This window comes from Megalops cyprinoides, chromosome 10 (assembly GCF_013368585.1).
Source record: "Megalops cyprinoides isolate fMegCyp1 chromosome 10, fMegCyp1.pri, whole genome shotgun sequence".
Taxonomy (NCBI): domain Eukaryota; kingdom Metazoa; phylum Chordata; class Actinopteri; order Elopiformes; family Megalopidae; genus Megalops; species Megalops cyprinoides.
In genome coordinates this window covers 18236180-18251007 of record NC_050592.1, presented here as the reverse complement: position 1 = coordinate 18251007, position 14828 = coordinate 18236180, and the positions used below count along the sequence as shown (strand labels likewise).

Sequence of the window (14828 nt, the reverse complement as noted above, 5' to 3'; positions counted from 1 at the left end):
ATCCTTTGGAACAAAGCGCCATATGCGGAGCAGAGTTCAAAGTCTCCCCCTTTCTGTGGAGTGAAATGTGCCCCCCTCCCCCCTCATGTACCCCAAGCCTGCACATGTGTAGGTACTGCTATTATTCAGCTCATAAAACTACACTGTCACATCTGAAACTGGTTAGCTGTTGAAACAGAGACTGGCGTCTTCAAAGCATGGAACTGGGTTTCCAGACGGGCCAGACCTGGCACAATCCCCCCCTTACCCCCCCCCCCCGCAAAAAAAAAATGTGCTCCCACATGTGCTTTCATTATTATTTCCCTCTTTTCTTGGTTTTATGATTACTTTAGAAGTACATTCGATCTTGTGCCCTTTTCCTTGCAATCCTCCGCAGTGTACTTTTAACCCGTACTGAAGTGTTTATTAATATTGGAGTGTTGCTCCTAAACTGTAAGGCCAACCAACTTTGTCTTCCTGTATCCTGCAATTAAAACAAAGAGGTTAAGTCTGCCAAGTCCTTTTTTTATAAACAGTGGAGTTACGGCTTTGTTTCTAATTGAAGTGCCCTCAGTTTACAATCAGATCACAATCTCAGTAGCTTTGACAACTGGCTTCATTCTGTTTTTTTTTTTTGGGGGGGGGGGGTGTTTAATTTTTTGATACAGAGGGTTTTTTAATTCTGTTGTAGTAACAAAGAAGGATTCTAAGCTGGACCAAATTTACACTGCAGTTCTCAGTTGATGTCTAATTATACTAGCTTATACGTCCTCCCTGGGCAGGAAACTTTACAAAAGGGGAGGGGGACATACCAAGGACCCAGAAAGTAGTGAAAGAGGCCACTGTTCACATTTCCTCAGAACGAAGTCCCCTTTTCTTCCTCTTGTTTCTCTCCTCTGACCTGCTCTCCACTTCAAAGCCAGGCCTGACTCCGTGTGCCTTCATTTTTCAGGCTTTCTGGGTAACATGTTTACCTGACGGCTAATTAAAAATAAACAACTGGTCTTACCAAGCAGAACGGCTCCCGCTGGCTGCCGCTGTTTTAGAAGGATCTCTCACATCTGTCCATCTGATTTGGTGAAGCGCTCTAAGTACCAAAGAGACATGCGGCTTTTTTCTGTGTGAGGTTTTTTATTCAAACTATTCCCCTGTTTCTGGATCCGCAATACTGAGACCAGCTCCTGTTTAAAGGTCCTCTCTAAAGTTCCTCTGAAGAAGCGTTTTAAGTACATCGTATCTTCACTACGGGTGATGGTTTGGACATTGGGTGGAACTTTCAAGCCTGTTGTACTCTTAAGTGTGGTGTCAGACTTCCATCAGTAAAAATCCAGCGACACAGCTGAATGGACTGTGTCTGATGTGAGAAATTCAAGTCACCATGCACGAGGAGATAAATAACCCTTGTTTTAAAGCTGTGTGGATCTGTAAAATCTCTCCTGCATGTACACTGTAGTTTTTACGTAAGATCTGTGAGGGTTGCTGTATCGCGAAGCGAGTGGTATTTTGAAGCAAAGCAGGGATGCTTCTCATGTGTCCATGGCAATGTCAGTCAACTGGGCCCCACCTCCTTCCTGGCCTCAGTATGGCCCCTGCTCTTTCTTGCCGATGTGGGCCCAGCTGATGGTATCTCCTCAAGAATGTTTGTATCACCATATCTGCTGAACTTTTACCCCTGCCTCTTTTATCCCATCCGTTTCAGTCAGCCAAAGAGCTGTCAGAACGCTTGTCAGTGACACTTGGCTATTTCGTCATCACTTTGTACTCATTGGTTTTTATTTTATGGGACAAGATAAGGCCAAATAGCATAGGACATTAGGACGTAAAGACATTAAGCATTATGCAGGAGTGGGGGGGGGGGGGGGGTAATGTCAAAGGTTCCCCTGCTAAGTACATAAACAAAAATCTTGAGTTAAAATTACACAGGGTATCAGATCGGTTTGCTAGTAAGGGTTAGGATTTTATCTTGAATAGCATTTCCTTACATAATTTGAACTTGGCTTACTATATGTAAAATTATTATATAGTTGTTATCACAGTATTATATGGCTGCAGTGGGAAATCTGTGAGTCAGCTTTGCAGCTGAGTGCACTGATGGCAAATGAGAGTAATGGCATAAATCCCTGAAAATTTCTACGTCTGGTGGAGTTACCCTTGACAAGGCTGGACAAAGGCATGATATTGTGCATAAAGTTTATTGGCAGTTGAAATAATGGCTGCGTCCTCACCACAGTAAGAAATCTAAGGGTTAAATGCCAGTCTTATGCTTTCTTCTAAGATGCAGGCATATTAATTTGTTTTTACATTTTTACATTAACTTGTATTTACATGAATATGCACAAGCTGGTCAAATAGATAATCAAATTAGCATGATGTGTGATTTTCACTGGAGCCCTTCTTTAACCCCTTAGATCCTGTGGAGCTTTTAGTCCTGTGAGTGACGTTAATTGCATTTTCTTACTCATTGTGAGCTGTCAGTGAATATGAAGAAGTCTTGATATTTTTGCTGATTCCTGCTCTGTATTGGGTTTCACGAGCAAGGGCTGCCAGCAACCAATGAAAAATAATCATTCACAAGTTTAATGTGACAACAAAAAACAGCTGTTCCTCAGCAAGGTCTGAGTGTTTCCTGTAGGGAAAAGCAGCAAGATTGCCGTAGTCTAAGAAAGATCAAGTACAAAAACAAACGGTAAGCCCAAAGTACATGTGGAAGACGAGGCATTCAATGAGCTGTGGCAAGAGCACAAGGGTGCATTTAATCCATCTGCAAACAGCTCCCACCGCAAACAATGGAAGCACGATAAATGGCAAGAAATAACAGAGATGGCTTGATGAAAACAGTTAGCAACTCATGGCTTTGAGTTATGATATATGCTTCATTACCTTATAGGACAGCATGACTGTCCAATGGATAGTGGCGTATCGCCCCCAAATTGTTGCTGAGTCCTGAGGTAGTGACACACAGTTTACAGTTCTTTGATTTCAGAACTCTTCTGGTGTGTCAGCCTAGACTCCATTGATTCTGCAATAACCCGTAATGTCTTAATGCTTCTTAATGTGTGATAAGTGCACAGACTTGTGATTTTTATAAATGGTAATATGTCGGCTAGGCTTTAGTAGGTACCATGATTAAGGGTGACTTGTCTTCAGATTTTTCCCTTTGTTACAAATTAGATATTTCATACAGCTGGATATTCACTTAACCAATTCAAGCCAAGTTTGCAGATAAAGAGATGCTCCATCAGGGGACTTGAGCTTGCATTGGTATGCTAGTATCAGGAAATGGAAACTGGGAAATGTCAAGAACCCTTACACAAGTATGAGCAAGAATATGCAAGTCTCAGGGCTCTTGTTCACTTTGAACTGGCTGACTCTTACCACTGGGGTTAGAAACCTGCTGTGTCATCTGCTGACAAAGACTGGGACTTCACAGCAGCCAAAAAAATTGACTTCATTGCACTGAGGATACGGATGAGTAGGTAGTTTCCTTGTCACACCGGTTCTTCGTACCCTGTGACTCAGTGAGTTCCTATAAGTTGCTCCTGTGAGTTCACTGGAGTAGTGACTATCCTCCAAAGAGTGACAACCTTACTGGAGCACACTGTGGGACTTGTAGTGTGAAAACAGCCAATATCTGTGTGAGACAAGGCTGATGTTCAATAGGTGATTCCAAAAAAAGGTGGCATGAATGGGAAAAAGCACAAAAAAGAATCTGCAAGTCCAACAGAAATGACTTCTTCAGCTAGACAGAATAAAGTAAAAAAAAAAAAATCAACCTGCTATCGCTCTTCCATGGTATGTCTCTCTATCTACTACATCTCTATGTCTAGCACCCATTGTCAGACGGAAAGTTTTCCCAAGGTGTTTTCAAATGTTTTTCCAAAGTATTTACACAGATAAGGATGTTGCCATTTTCTCACTTTCATCACCAGCATAACACACTGCCTCTTAGGGAGCCAGCAGGAATTCATCTTTCTATCGCACTTCCTGTGCACAGAAATATATTTTTAGGAATTATCCAGGAAGAGGGTCACAGCTGACCCTGTGGTGACCCCTGCTTGATGTCGGGGCAGTGAGGAACTTCACAGCTTGGAATTAAGCCTGTTCTTGCACCAGTGTCAAGAATGCCGGTGGCCTCAGTGAACCAAGCCATCCCCACATGACAGAGCTGGACAGCAGGCCCTGGCTGCAGGGGACCAACTCAGCATCCTCTACATCACTCTGTGTGGTTTCATCCATTTCACCATTCGGACACTACGGCAACCATTCAGGACGAGAATTTGGAAGGGCAGAATTAGAACTTTTGTTCTATCAAGCACACTTTTGTTTCTGTAATTGTGATTTTTTTTCCACCTGAGGATTGAATTTTAGTTTGGCAAATACATTTACTCTTTCGCTCCTTCATCTCTTTTGGTGCTCTGTTACAGTAGCTCTTATAATTAGCAGTAGCCAGTACATCGCCCTGACTGACAGGCTGTGGTCATGCACAGCACGTCACTTCAGCGATATGTTATATTCCCAGCTTGCTCCCTCATCACTGGCAGCTGTGTGAAACTACTGTGCAGTCAGTGAATAAGAGCTGGGGATGTCTGTAGGGAATGGTGGTGGGCTATGACTGAGAGGAGTGGCTGCCTGCCCCAGCCTGTCCCTACCCCCTGTTCTTGCCAAAGAACAATTTCAGTGAACCCCCCACCTCCCCCCTCCCTCCGGTCCCCCAGTATGACCTACACACCCCCAACCCCACCCCTACCCTCTTACCCCTACCTCATCCCCTCTTCCGTCAACAGCTGGATCATATGCCTGAATGCTGAAGGGAGATGGAGCAATGTGGGCCTCAGATTTCAATAAAACCAAAATGGATATTTTACCTCAACGTTTAAGATGTGAAACTAATCTTATGCAAATACATTGTGCGTAACTGATCCAGCCCTCACCTCTGACAACCCTGCGGAGGGTGTTTCAGACAGGGTTTAACACACACTGTCTCCCAGTAAAGTGAGGAAACAAGAGTCTGCCTCTGCTGGTCAGATCAACTGATCTGTGATCTGCGAATCGTGCTCAGTCCTGGTTTACATCCTGATACGGGCCAAGATGGTCCCGCTATCTCAGTGCAGATGTGACGAGAGGCGGAAACAGCAGCGAGGTTAAATTGTTAGTGAAGTTTTAACACCAACCAGATAGTCACCACTGGTACTCCTATTTACCTACTGGACTGATAGCTTCCATCTCCAGTTGATGCCACCTCTGGCTATATAACTCCTCCATTTCCATAATATTCCGTGTTTGCTTAAGGACTGTTTGTTAATGTTTCCAACGATCCTTGCCAAAGGAGGATTTTGAGCTTGTAGTAGGGCGTGTAGCTGAAAAGCTTCTTTTGAATTGCTAATTGTCCTGAACCTGTTTTTAATTGTTTTGCATGATTGTCAAGTGTGTCAGTTTAAATTAGCCTTGTCTGACTGCAGCTGATTCCCTTTGCACTTCCATGTTTATTAGCCAAAACGTGGCCCATGTATTCACTACCGTAAAACAGAGTGCTCCCGCTGTACCATAGTTGAATATACCCCAAAACCAAGAGAAAGTTTGACAGAAGCTGTGGTGATCTCTCTTCACTCCATACTGCCCAGCCACAGCAGGAGTGGCAACCATCATCAAAAAATAAAATACACGTGCCGCACTCGCCCTATAACTGTAGCATACACAAACCCTGGCTCACCTAACCGGGTTCAAGTCAGACCCACGTGCCCCGTGCGAAGCGTCCCCACCGGCACGGTTAGCATGTGGTGCGGTGGGACATTGCGGCGAAGGTCCGTGTCCCCACCACCTGACCCTGGGGCTCGCATTCCCCGGGTCAGCTGTGGAATGTGGAACAAATCCTTTAAGCCCCGTCGGCCCGCTGGAGCTCGCCATTGGCTGTGCCGCAGAGTCGGGGCCACTGTACGGGAGACTTCAGAATTTCACATGGGAGCCACAAACAGAGGAACATCCTGTTTGAATGGAGCTGCTCTTCCCACAAAGGCCTTGATGTGTGCCGCCCCATGTCATTCCGCCTAGCACATGCGTGTGTCTGTGCGTCCCAGCCACAAGCATGTTTAACCAGACGTGCCTTTGTATGTATGTGTGTTTGTCGGGGTGTGTGTGCATGTGTCTGTGTGCGTGTGTGTGTATGTGCGTGTGTGTTATTTTAGGTTTGTATATTTTAGATTGTGGTGTGTTTATATACAGTGGCCTCCAAATGTATTTGTATTTCCTTGTAATATTAAATATCATTCCTGCAAAAAATACTGGCTGTATCCCTGATCTTTTTTTATTAAGTCCTTTTTGTGACCACTTTTCAAGCATATGATTACATTTGGGGGCTGCTGTGTATTGATTGACAGAAATGTGAAATATGAAACACCTGCAGCAGAGTATGTATTGAGACTTGTTCATCTGAAATGCAAGCCACCATAATGGATTGTATTAGAACAGGCAACTAGTGCAACAGAGCTGAGTGGAATCGGCCAGTGTCAGTCCAGAGGTTTACAGAGGATTTTCACACACTGATTGAATTGTGCAGGTTTGACAGTGTTTGCGCATGTTAGCGCTGGATGGAGTGCTAATGCACAGTGTTAGTTAAAGACGCATGCATAGAATTAAAAAAAATGCATAAAATTTGTGATGGTGGCATGCTCCAGTGTTCTAGTGCTGATGGAAGATGTAGTTATGCAGCTTGTAGGCTCCACCCACAGTTCAATGCCAGCAGTATGGCAAGCTGACATGTTCACCCCAAATATAATGAACAAATGGTCAGAACCTGAACTAAGCATGCCAACCTGGTTCAAGCTGTACTGTGAAAAAAGACTATAACAGTAAGTTACCAAAACCGGTGACATCTAATGTTTGTGAAAAATAAAATAAATGTAGAACAAACATCTATTTTACCCATAATTATGAATATTTCATATATTGTCACAGTGCCTTTTCCTCATTATTAACGTTTGTGCCACATTTGTAAGTGGACGGGAGGCTTATTTAAAACTAAAACAATGACTGAAGGTTTGAATTAAAGAATTGTGGAATACAAGGACAGTGAAAAAAGAACAGTCATTATCTACCTCCATCTGCTTCATATTTCAAAATCTATTCAAGATTAGTCTTTTGGCATATGAAAGATGAAGCATGGGTCATTGAATCATATTAATCTACATTTGTAAGTGAAAGTGGGCCAAATCAAAGCGGGAGTCTAGCAGTGCTGCATTGGCGAGAGGGAACGCTAGAGAGAGCGTCCAGTGAAGGTACCCCGATCGAGCGGCGATCGAGGCACTTCAAAAGCCTGGCCGCGCCCCTGACGCAGGCGAGCGAGCGGCTCCCCCGCTCCTCTCTCCACAGCTGTTGTTTCGGCGTGACCAAAGGAGGCCTCCGAATCCCTTCATGTTCTGCCAAGAAAACGTTGGGTCTCTCGTCGGAGTTCGGGGCGCGAAGCCTCCCTCCGGCTCTGTCTGAGGCCATCTCTCCACCGGTTCCAGATGGCAGGGGGGCGACGTCGGCGTCATGCCCTTGTTTTGCAGCCTCGCTGGCCAGGAAGACGGCCCCAGCAGACAGATAAATGCACCTAACGGATCGGTTGGACCGAATTCTCAGCTGTCCGGGATGAGAAGGCATCCGCTGATGACTCCATCGCAGAAGCGGAGCTGCACAAGCCGTTGGAGCTAACTGCGAGAGTGAAAAAAAAACAGTCACAAATGTTGGGCCTTTATTGTTCTTTAATTTTTCGGGTTCTCTAAAGGGATACTCTCTTTCTTAAGAAAAAACACAGCTCTCTAAATATTTTCATAGTTACATGGCAGCCGTGGAATCTCGTGACATGGATTTCCTTTATTATTGGTGCATAAATCATTTTTGAATGTACCTCACTCTTATCTCCATGAATCAGCCTTCCACCCCTCAGATCGACTTGTTTGCTTTCAGTACTCCTACAATGACTCCATGTCTTCCTTTGGTCATGTGATCTGGAGCCACTGTGGTCCATCTGAACGTTTCTTTATTTTAGGAACTTGCCCCTCACAGTCATTTCCAGGCCAGTTTGTTCACCAACAGTGACTGACAACCCATCTTTCTAAAAGGACGCAGGTTATATCTCTTAATAGTGCAAGGAAAGATTTTGACATAGACGTGCAATATACATTGCAATATACTGTACTGCATCCAAAAGTATATAAATAGTAAGTAAGAAATAGATAAAATTTAAATATGGCAAAAAAGTTCCGTTTTGTGCCCGGTTTAAATAGGCAAGTTACAGCTTAAATGTTTTTTGCATTAAAATGATATGTACGCCCATAAGAAAGATTACAATGTCATTGAAGTGATGAGGCCGGTAAAGAACAGCATTGGATCTATGGGCCTTAATCAGCAAAGCTTGGCTTCTATCATGTCCGTCTAGTCCAGAGGAGATTGGAGCAGCAGTGGGGAAGCCAGCCAATGGGATAGCTGCCTGGTGTTCTACCATCAACAAAGGCAACTGGAGACCCAAGTGTTGTTTCTTTGTAGCAAATTGCTAATGAAAGCTGAGTTGAGCAACTCTCCCACACCCCCTTGGCCTCTCCAGGTTTTTTCTTTTCAACCCCCCCTCCCCACACACGCACACACACATGCGCAACCACAACCCCACACCCCCTCTTCCTCCCTTCTCTTCCCCTAGCTTAAAAAAAAATCCCACATCTGGTTTTGCAGCAAGGCCAGGTCTCCCCTGGAATTAAGGACGTTTGTTTCAGAATAGTTCCACTCCTTCTCCGGTTACATACAGCAGTAATGAGCAAGATATTTGTTTACAATATAGTGTTCCTTTCATCACATTATTAAGTCCTAAGGCCTCAGACAATGGGCCTTTTTCTGAAGTTCTGTGAAGATTTTTTTGCACACAGTGGTCCCGAGGATGTATGCCCAGTTTACATCAAGCCGATGAATCCTGACTGATGGATTGCCATCAGTCTTGAAGCTCTTCATGACAAAAAAGGCATTTTTACATCTTTCAAGACAAACAGTTTACATCTACCTGCACAGTTCCAACAGATTCTCCCACCAAATCTGAACTGGAATTACAAAATGAACACGGAAAAGTTGGATTAATTTCTAAAATGAGTTACTGATTACTTCCTTTTATTTTTAATGGCACTCAAAGAAATATATTTACTACTAATTCCTTCTAAAATCCCTGGCAGGGTTCTGTTCAGAGAACCTTTTGAATTATGACGTACTACACTGGGTTGCAGTCAGGTCCACTGTACAGTGCTGTTCTATTTCGATAACTTTAATGGCATTAAGCTCTGTAGGGTTTCTCACAGCGGCATCAGTTAGGGTCAGTTAGGGTCTTTCCATTATCTGTCTAAATGTTTGGCTTTTTAACAAAACAAAACTCAGTGAGACTGTGTGGACTTGAATAGCAAGTTCCTCAATACAGTGCTGTTGAGTGTTCTGCTTATATTCTGTATACTTTCCAGTGTTGAGACACCCTCCCCTCCTAAAGTAGAACATAACTTATACCCCATATGTCCTTCACATCTCTGATTGGTTCAAGGATGCTCAGTAAGTCTCCAGATTTACATATGTAAAATCTGAACAGGACAGGTCTCATAAGCTCTTGACATCCTACACATTGCTCCCATGACTTTGACATCACTGCCATGCCACACATGGACCGGACAGGTCCTGGTGCAAGTCCTGCTGGGAGTCATTGGGCTGATGGACGCTGGCCTTTAGGTAATGAGGGCAGAGCAAGGACTGGGGAGTCGGACAATAGATGGGGCTACTCTGTGCTGTCAATACCTGAATTTTTGGAAACCATTAAAAGACAGCTCACCATAGAGAAACACTGTGGGGTGGATGCATAAAGGTTTATTGTGATGGTAAACCTGTTGGAGATGCAGACACTGTCATTCAGCAGTGAACAAAAGCACATATCGGGACCCACTTTGGTATTTTCCATCAAAGACTGCAAAACTGACTAAAATGCCTGATTTGCACGTTATTAAGGTGATGGATGAAAGGAGAGCATCATGGTATTAAAGTTAAAAATCTAATAACAGAACATGTTTGTTGGAGAGTGGAGAACTATTCATATTTAACATTTAAGATAATCACCCATTTGAAATGTCACTACATGGAAACAGTTAAAAATAATGTAAAAACAAAGATATGGACTCCTCAGTGGCTCAGTGGTTAAGGTGCTTACTTTGAGCACAACCTGAGGTCAGGGTTTTATCCCTGCCATGTCATCAGCCAACGATGACCAGGGGACCACAGCAACGGAACAAATTGGCTTCATTAGGCTGTGGATAGGAGTGGGTGACAGGGGTTTCCTTGTCCCATGCTCTAAAGCACTCTTTGGCTTATCAGGCGTTTGCATGATACTCAGATGATGTCAGCAAAACAGCACTCACCTCCAGCTAGGACTTACTTCACTGTAGTGCATTGGGGGACTTACACTGTAAAAACACTGTTGTAATGCTAGTGTGTTGGAGGACTGCAGGTGCTATGCCCAGTGCTCCTGTGTGAGTGCTCAAGGTGTGATGATGGGATGAGGCTAGCACATAATTGAAAAGAAGAAAAAATGCATAGGGAAAAATAATAATGTCATTGCTGTGTCATTTCACAAGCATATGCACATTAGTTAACATAGGCAGGTGCTTGGCACAAGCAGAATAATACAATATCAGCAAAGAATACCTGCTTACTGCTATTACGCTACCAAGTGAATTCTTTGATTTTACCTGTGAGCAGAGATTACGTTTTGACCAGCAGCATTGCAGTGACACCAGAGTATGAAGCGTGGGGAGCTGCTCCTCCACAGAGCATTACGCGGTTTGGTGTTAGGAGCTGGGTCTTCATTTTTTAGAATACTGTACTATGTTTGTGTACTGAGTGTGTAATTTACATACTCGGCATGATTGGATGAAACGCCCAGATCTTTTTTCTGCCCTCTGTTTGCAGTAACACCAGGGTGTTATTTCAATGCATTGCTCAGTCTTAAAGTGTTGGACAGTAGCTGTGTTCTGTGTGTCTTATACTTAAACCCCTATAACCATTCCACATCAGGCACTGGTAGTACATTGTTGGGTCCATGCTGCTTCTCTTTCCCTTCATTAGTATTAGATGAAGGACCTTTTCTTGTGTCTGTTATGCTTTGGTTACACACTGGTCCTTTATGGATGCTATGTTTAGTCTTTTATAGCCTTTGCTAGTCTTCTAAAAGACAGCATTAACCTAGACCAACATTGTAGGCCTTCATAGGGAGTAATTTTTCCACTTACAAAAAACATTTGAGACAGTGTTAATCAAGATTTAATTTACTTATGTCTTTGATTGAACTCTAGAATGCACCTGGGTCTCCTGAATTCGCATCTGTCCTTGGCTGTTTGTTGGTTTAGACATTTTGACATAGTATCGCTGACTCAGGACTTTTCCGTAAACTGATAAGTGATTGGTTTGGAATGTAAGATTCTTCGATTGGGTATAGTAGCATGCAGTTAAATTGATTTGTAATTACACTCTATGATCCATTTTGCATTTAAAATTTCCTTTTTTATCTCCAAATAGACAAGGGCATCTACTAAAGAAATGGATGACTATATTGTAAGATAAGTGAATAAACAGTGCATAACCAGGTCTTAAATTTGATTTTGTCAGATGCAAATTATATTGCTATATGTCCATTACAAGCCTCCCAGGAAGCATAATTTAAATCATGATATAGAGCCCTTTGCCAATGATAGTATTGTTGGCCCAATATCTTGTCTTAAATTTGGTGTCATCAGCCAGCGTAGCTGGGAGCAATGTGGGTAGCATATTTGATATTGTGTTATTGTGGTGATACTAGGAAGGCAGGTAAAATCCTTATAGCTTAGTGCTTGCTGGAAAGCACCAAAAATACAACCAAGATAACATTCAGAGAGCGTCACGTCCTACTCAGAGTCTGTGTGGTTGTTGTGGGGTTTAGGTGCGTGGGACGGCTAAAATAAAGGGACTAGGTACCTCACTTAAATGAATTTAACTGGAAAAAAAATTAGTCAGTACAGTCCCTTCTGAGTTTGCCTCTTGAGGTGGAGTCAGACATACAGAACATTCATAGTCAAGTCAAACTTTGTAGTGGGGGGGGGGGGGGGGCACTTAAGTGACAGGAAGACAGGGAGAACAAAGGCGCAGTGTTTTCCAGCTTGGAGAGGGGAGGCTGGGGGGTCGACACCAATGGGAAGGGGTGGGGGGTGGGGGTCTGATGTCACCTGGCTCTTGGTAATGAAAGCTTCCCCTGGTTACCCTATCCCACATGAAAGTCAGGCAGCAGGCTGAGCCTGACGGAAGCTTGGCAGTGCTGCAGTCAGCACGCTGCTCTCAGGGTCTTTGTAGTTCCTGTATCTGTCAGAGTTATTTTTTTTCGATGTGTGGTATCTCCGTAGATATATGTAATGCTTTGGTTCTTAAGTCGTTTCTATGTGTGTGTATGTGTGCGTGTGTGTGTGTGTGTGTGTGTGTCTGTGTGTTGGGGGGAGTAGTCTGTAATATCATTATGTTTCCATGTGACATGTTGTTGCAGATTTGAAATTGTTAAATGTATTATTTTCTTTTTTTGGGTTCAGACACTTGCGCTCGCTTGTTGTTGTCATTTTCACAATGACTTAAAACTTCAGTAACTTTCTTTGAACTTCACCCCCCCCCCCCCCCCCCACCCCAGAACTGATAAAAACTGCTGGGTAAATCCATTCAAATCCTCCATTAATGGCATAAGGGGGAGAAAGGCTCTGGCTTCCTTGGAGTGTGAGTGCATCACCCAGATGCTGATCAGATGGTCCTGGAATGAGAAAACGCCCAGTGTGCACAGTTTTGTGCCGTCTCTTAGTTAATTAAACATATGGTATGCACATTTGGGCTCGAACAACAACCCAGTGGGTGATATTATTTTACTGTCGAAAATACCATGTGTGACTTAACGCATTACACTTTACAATGCAGGATGAGGTAAACGCTGGCAGCGCCGGCGATAGGTCTGTGATTCACTCCAAACTCAGGAATAATCAGCGGGGTGGGTGCACCCATTTTCACCCATGAACACTTTCAGAGACATTTCAATTATTCATGTATTTATTTAGGGTAAGTGACATGGCTCAAGTGTTTACGCGTCATTCATTTATTCACCTCGATATTTGTTTCAGAAGAAATTGAGGTTCATTAGCTTTACTTAGGGATACAGCAGCTGCAGCCCTGGAGCATGTAACTTGTAAGTTTTACCTTTTTAATCTGCTTCACCCTGCATCTCTCTCAAAGCTGAACCAGCCCTTCCTGTGACCTAATAGGTATCTTTTGTATGTCATACTATAAACCTAAATGACATCTTTGAGCAAAGATTCTTTACCATGAAGGCTCAGATTAGACTCAGCCAGGCTATACTGTGACAGGCAAGTGTGATGTAATTCCAATTGATTTTTTTCATGGACATTAGTTGAAAGACAAGCTCTGTTGTCCTACTTCCAAAATTGCAAGATGCCGTTTCTTTTCATTCCTGCAAAGGAATACAATTGAAATGCCTACGGGCAGTCCTTAACCAAGAAGTAGTAGAACTTTTTTGTGTTGTGTATAAAACTCCTGAAAGGAGGGTTCCGCATCTAACTTCCCTGTTACGGCCAAACCTTTGCCCAAGTTACTGATTGAGAAGCAAAGGCAAAGGTGAGACAATCTTAGGAGCCTGGCTTTTGAAAGAAAAACAGCAGGCCTGGCTGTGAAAAACAAGAGTGAAACATAGAGAGGAGAGAGGTGATCTCCCACTGAGTGTCCTGATTAATGACAGCTGCTTGTTTGGGGCAGAGAGGAGGGGGCTCTGCTTCCTTCCACAGCTCATGCAGGGCCTCCAGAGGTAGATAATAACCTGACCACACACTGTAGCCCAGGGATACCAACCTCAGGTTTTTTTGTGAGGGGGGGATCCACACAGGCTTTCCCGCTCTCCTAAAATCCCTGTCCTGTTGGAACTAAATGCCCTCAAGGAGCTATACTGGATTGACCACAACAATGGTTCCTTGAATCGCATGGGTGGGTGCTTAGCTGAATGAAACCCTGTACATGCTATACCCCTCCAGGCACAGGGGTAGCTCCATAACCACTGTGGCCCTCTAGGACCGGCCTCTCTGCTTTATCGGGAGGAAAGTAGTCATCTCCTTTCAAGGCATAACTCTCATCTTCTCTTTTTTCCTCTCTGTCCCAAGTGCCCAATTTTCAGTGTGTCCTAGCTGTGACCCTGACACACACCAGCTCTCCCTCTGTGGTGATGGTCAGGGGCAGATTACAGGGTCAGGTTTCTCCTGAAATTCCTCTAAAGTTAAAAAAAAATGAATGTCCTTTCTGACACTGGTGAATGGCACCACTCACCCTGGCGCTATGGGGTGTCAGCTAGAAGAACACATGCAGATATGTAGATTTTATTTTAGGTTTGGATTTTTTATGGTACCTGTGGTCTTTACAGATTGCTTTTTAAAGAGATGTACAGACTTATGCAGGGGATATTGGTGTATGCGGAAATGCAGTGTTTTCTAATGGTTTGTGCTTCACATATGGGGTTGTGTACAGCATTTGTGCATGTCTGTAGAGTTACATGTGTATGTTGAATATGTGTGTGATGGATTAGATTATGTGTGTCCATGAGTCATTGTGCGTCTGTGACAATATTGATGGAGCATGTGTGTTTAATGCCTGGTCATAGACAGTATTTAGGATTTTGGTGTGTGTGTGCGTGTGCACATGTGTCTGTGTGTATGTAATACAGTAATAATGAGAAGTCTGTGACAACAAAATTCTTGGATTTCCCTCTTAGCTATTACATCCATTGCATG

General features: G+C 43.6%; 1 protein-coding gene across 1 annotated transcript in view; it reads left to right on the top strand.

Moving 5' to 3' along the window:
* The window catches only part of nkd2b (NKD inhibitor of WNT signaling pathway 2b), a 36989-nt gene that overhangs the window by 14123 nt on the left and 8038 nt on the right, over nt 1-14828 (top strand). The gene's annotated exons all lie outside the window — the stretch shown is intronic.